This window comes from Amblyomma mixtum, chromosome 2 (genome assembly GCF_055824585.1).
Source record: "Amblyomma mixtum isolate Tamu chromosome 2, ASM5582458v1, whole genome shotgun sequence".
NCBI classification, from domain to species: Eukaryota; Metazoa; Arthropoda; class Arachnida; order Ixodida; family Ixodidae; genus Amblyomma; species Amblyomma mixtum.
In genome coordinates, this window is record NC_143013.1 from 199,944,241 (window position 1) to 199,950,240 (window position 6,000).

Here is a 6,000-nt window from a genome sequence, read left to right on the forward strand (position 1 = left end):
AAGCCTCTGCTTTTGGCTTGCGACGCATCACCGTACGGAGTCGGCGCGGTTCTATCGCAAACTGACGAGCAAGGAAGGGAAGCTCCCATCGCCTTCGCCTCACGTACGTTGTCGCAAGCAGAACGCAACTACGCGCAACTTGACAAAGAAGGGCTAGCCATCGGACACGACAGATACCAACAGAGCGAGCCATTTTAGTGCAAACGTAGTTTACATGATCTGTCCAGAGTAAATGTTCTTCAAAAATAACTCCAAGGAACATTGTAGAGCTGACACGAGTTATAGGAGCTTGTTCGAAGTGAATTTGGAAGTTGTTCGGAACTTCCTTATTTTTGGCTCTAAACAGTATGTACTTTGTTTTCCTGACATTAAGCTCTAACCTATTTGATTTTAACCAAACAGACAATTGGGATAACCAACTATTGGAGGCTGCTTGCAAAATATTACCATCTTGCCCTGAAAAAAATACGTTAGTATCGTCTGCATAGATTATAATGTTGTCTGCTGGACGAAGGTTGACGATATCATTAATATATAATAAGAACAACGTTGGTCCTAGAACGGAGCCCTGTGGCACACCAGACACAATCTGACCGATCCCAGATGAAATACCGTTAATGATAGTTGTTTGAGATCGGTTGTCAAGGTAGCTAGCAAATAAGGTTAAAGGAACGCCGCGTATTCCATAACACTGCATTTTTTCAAGCAATATCTTATGGTTAACCGAGTCAAACGCTTTCCTCATATCAAGGAATATGCCAACTGTTAGCAGTTTATTTTCTATGTTTTCAATAAGCTTTTCTTTGATTTCCAGTAAGGCGGCCTCAGTTGTTTTGTTTTTTTGAAATCCGTACTGTTGCTTGGAGATGACATGGTTTTTGTCGAGATATTGAGAAAGACGTGTGTTGATTGCAAGTTCTGCAATCTTAGAAAAAACTGAAAGAATGGAGATCGGCCGATAATTATTTAAATCATTAATGTCACCCCCTTTGTGAATGGCAGTGACACGAGCTATTTTCAACTGATGTGGAAATGTGCCTGTCGTGAACATTAGGTTAACTATATGTGCTAATGGTATCGCAATGACATCTGCTACTTTCTTGATCGGGACTGGAGCTATGCCATCGACACCTGGAGCACTATTACTGCGTAAGGAGTGAATAATGGTAATTATTTCTGAGTCAGTGCATGGTAACAAAAACATGGAATTACTTTGTTTACTGGTTATATAGACTGAGGCATCTTGATGTGGACCATCAGTTGATTTCGGCGGAAAAACAGATAAGAAATGCCCATTAAATTCATTTGCTAGGTCAGCGCCATCATAGTTCGCGCCATGAATGTGGAGTGAGACGGGTGCATTGGTTCTGTTTTTACCTAGAAGATCGTTAAGTGTATTCCATGTTCCCTTCGAGCCATCAGACATGGAGAACTTTCTCGCGTAATAATCACTTCTTGCTTTTTTAATGTCAGCGCCTAACTTATTGCGGAACGTTTTGAATTGACGGAGAATGTCAGTGTCTTTTGTTCTCACAAAACGAGAAAAAAGTCTGTTCTTTTCCTGTATGCGGTCATATAGTTGTTTTGAAATCCACGGCTTTCTTGATTTTCTATGAGTTCTGCGCGTTGCTTGCGGAAATGCAGTATTGTAGTGTTCTTGAATAGTAGATATAAAATTTGTGTACGATTGGCATGCATCCTCCTGTCTTAAAATATTACTCCAATCTGTGCTAGCACAAAGACGTCGAAACTCTGATAAGCTGTTTTCATCAATTCTTCTAAATGTGGAAGATTCCGGTTTACTCCTGTGTTGTTTTGGTTGACTCGGAACTATACAGAATATAGGCATATGGTCACTAATGCTTAATGTCAAAACGCCAGCCGGGACATCACTAGTGCAAATATTCGTAAAGCACACATCAATAAGCGTTTCAGAGTTGTCAGTAACTCTTGTTGGTGAGGAAATTAAGTTCACAAATCCATAGCTGTTGTACAAATCTAGCAAATTTCTCGTAACGGACGTTTGACCCAGAATATCAACATTTATATCACCAAGAAAAACCACTTCATAATTATTAAGAGAGACATATTACAAAGTTTTTTCAACAAAGTTGCAAAACGCAGATACCGAACCTGAAGGCGGTCTGTATATACCTATAACAACAATTTTTCCGCAGCACAAAGACAAAGCTTCTACATCTTCATTCATTTCACAGCATTCAGGTAAACAGTGATAGCCGATTTCATTCCTCAAATAAATTGATAAGCCCCCTCCTCTTTTCTGTTGTCGCGCCAAAGATACGCATTTATAATTATCAATGTTAGGTGCATCATTATCATTGCTAAACCAGGTTTCAGAAAATACTAATACATCCCACTTTAACCTCAAAGTTGACAGCAACACAACCATTTCATCTATTTTGTTTTGCAGGCTTCGTGCGTTTAAATGAAAAAAACTGAGAGAATTGTTGAGAGACTTTCCAGAATTCAGCATGTACTTATTGAAAGAATCAATATCAAAATAGGTAATGATAGGTTTCTTTTTTCCCACAGAAGATCAGCGCGCGTGAAAACCTAAGGCTACCGAATGTTTACCAAGTCGTCTTCGCAAACAATGCAGATTGCATTCTCTCCGGTTCTGTTCCTGACAAATATTTTGCCACTTCTCTGCCAGGTATACTGGTAGCCACACTGCTTTGCCTTTGAACGTGCCAGCCACAAGAGTCGCCTGTTGAAGGCTGTCAGGTTGTCAAAAAGGCGTATGTCTGATTGCTTAGCTTTCAGATCCTTTACTTTTGCTAGCCATTGATCTTTTGTTTTCCGGCTGACAAAGCGGATCAGCACAGGAGGCGTTTTGTCCTCATTTTTCCTGTGAGGAAGTCTTAGAAGACTGAATCATTATCTTCGCACCAGGGGTGCCCCGTCAGAGACGGTCTTACGATGAGTTGGGACGCAGAGATAAAAAAAAGGAATACTTGAAGATTTATATACAGATATTTACATCACATACAAATTTAGGCACTGGAGACAAATTTAGCGGCAAAAAGAGAAATTAAACAACAAAGATACAAAACAACCAAAAAAGTGGATCTGGCTAACACTAGGGAAGGCCCCTACTCGGCATAGCCGAAGATGCATAGCATCTGACCTTAGCGCAGAACCCTTATTCCGGCTCCGGGGCCCGGTTTTAAAGACCTAGAGGCCCGGCCCTTCTTTAGTAGCACCCAATCATGTTATACTCCTAACATGATTGGTTCATCAAGAGTATGGCCAGCCCTCCAGCTTCCGTATGGTAAATCACCTTCTCCACCACAAAATACCAGTAAAAACAAACACACACGCACTGACGTGCCAGCACGTGCGAGGTAAAACATTGTCTTCCTCGCAAAAAAAAAGAATAAAAGAAAAGCAAGTGCAAACACCCAGTCGTGCCCGCACGTGCGAGATAAAACATCCTTTCCTTCGCACAAAAATACACGCGGGGCTAGGGACACCCGTACTTCCCGGCGCATTAGCGAGCGGCCGCGTTCCGAGAAGGGAGACGCTTCGCTTTGAGCGCCCCGGCCTCCCCCCTCACGCCGGCGGCGTCCATTGAAGACGGCATGTGGCGGGGTCGGGAGGGAGAACACCGGTCCCGATGACACCGCGTATACTACCGATCCCTTACACCACCTGTCCTAAGAGGACGCATTTCTTTGCGGCTTCTTACGCCTTGCTACCAATCGCAAACTGCTTTTATGCGAAGCATATTGCTAGAGCTACCACTCACGCCGTCGGTGTGGGACCCCTAAACGTCACACCACGTGACACTGTGACGTCACACCACGTGACGCCGTGACGTCACACCACGTGACATCGTGACGTCACACCACGTGACATCGGATGAGAGAGGCGGCCTCCACCTCGAGCCGTCGCAGTGGGACCCCTAGCCGTCACGCCACGTGACACCGTGACGTCGTCGTGACGATGCCATCGCACAGACGCCGGAATGTCCTCGAGCGGCATTCCCGCGCATTTCGAACGCGCTTTCACACTCGGTGTAGGTGAAACGCTCGCTCCACCGGGCGGGCAGACGCGGCTTCCATGGCAATCCAGGCGCTCAACCAACGCGCGTCTCGGGTTAGTCGGCGTTCCGCTGTAGCCATGCCGTTGTCTTTCCCCACGACGAAGGCTTCTAGTGGTTGTATTAAAATGACCAAGTATGCAACCAAGGAAAGTGTCGTGTCCGGTCGCTGTGTTGAATGCAGCGAAAGACGCACACGGTACTTTAAGACTTCGTTTATTTAAAGCCGATGAGGGTGCGACCAGCGTCGACCGAGGCAGGAGCCGAACTGGCCGCCCGAAGAAAGGAGGGAGCGGAGAAGCGTCCACGGGAGGGAGTGGCTTCCCAAAACAGGAGGAGGATGCGGGGGCGCACCATGGGGGGGGGGCATCTGGCGACAGCGTGCGACGAAGGGCAAGTGGTCGTTAGGAGGAGGATGCGAGTGGTCGTTAGGAGGAGGATGCGAGTGGTCGTTAGGAGGAGGATGCGGGGGCGCACACACACAAAAGCAATAAGGGGACACAACACTTCCTTCCCCCTTAGAAAGTTGCCTGGTATCGTGCAGGGGGTCGGCGCTCACGCGTGGAGGCGCGCTGGCTTTGTGCGCTTGGGGGAGAAACACTTGTAGGCTGGCTGTTGTTCGCTGTGTCTCCTAGGTCTGTCCTGGGCGAAGTCTCTTCTTCCGGGAAGAGGTGCCAGGCTATGTGGGAAGATGGTGCACGTGCTCTCTCCGCTGGCGGACAGCTCTCAGACGGCGTCGTAAATCTACGCAGCTGGTTGAGATGTCGGCGTGCTACTGTGCCATGTATGTTGACGAGCCAAGAGCGCAGGCCTATGCGTCTGACAATTGTAGCTTCCTCCCAGCGTGGCTTTTTCAGAAACTGTCGGGCGAGGACGTGCTGCCCCTCATTAAGCGTGCCGCAGCGCGGAATTGCTTTTTCTTCCCGGAACGTCTCTGCCTTTGGCTCGGGGAGGATGGCTGTGAGCTGGGTTCGCATTTCACGCTCGAACATCATTTTCGAGGGGGTCTCGCCTGTTGTGCTCTGAACCGTCGTGTGCTGCTTGAAGAGAAAGCGCGCAAGGCGGCGCTGCAGCGAGCCTGTCTGATCTCTTTCAAGGGCGCGTTTTAGCTCGGCTACGTAGCGCTCGGCTTGTCCGTTTGTCGCTGGGTGGTAGGGAGCCGATGTAACTGATGAGATCCCGTTGTCGCGATAAAACTTGAGGATCTCCGCAGACACAAACGGTGTTCCGTTGTCCGACACTACCTTGCGCGGCAGGCCGAACGTTGCAAATAGTGATCGGAGGTTGTCAATGACTGCTGCCGAAGTCGTCTGTCCCATTTGCCTTATCTCAAGCCACTTTGTGTAGGCATCTACGACCACAAGGAAAGTGCAGCCCTCAATTGGTCCTGCAAAATCAATGTGCAGTGTGTGCCATGGTGTGTCTGGCTTTTCCCATTCTGGGACAGGAGCTTTCGGCGGGGCGCTCCGGCTGCTCTGGCAAGGCTTGCATTCTCGCACCCCTGTTTCGATGTCGTTGTCAATGCCAGGCCACCACATGTAGCTTCTGGCACACTTTTTCATTGCAACGATGCCCCGATGTCCGGCGTGGATGAGAGACATAGCTTGTGCGCGTAGTTCTCTCGGCATCACAACTCGGGACCCAAATATGATGCAGCCGCGATGGGTGCTCAACTCTGTAGCTCGCCTGCGGTAAGCGTCGAAGTTGTCCCCTTTGAGTTTATGCACGTTGCCTTGTTGAACAGCTGTGTAAACTAGCCGGAGAGCTGCGCACTTCTGCGTAGATGCTGCAACTGTGCCTGCTGTAAGCGGAGGTTCTGGCAGTGCTTCGAACATCAGAACGTCTCCTGGTGGAAATGGTTCGTCAACAGTTGCGTCTAGTGGCAGACGGCTTAGCGCATCGGCGTTTTGATGTTTACTCCCATTGCGGTAGACCAG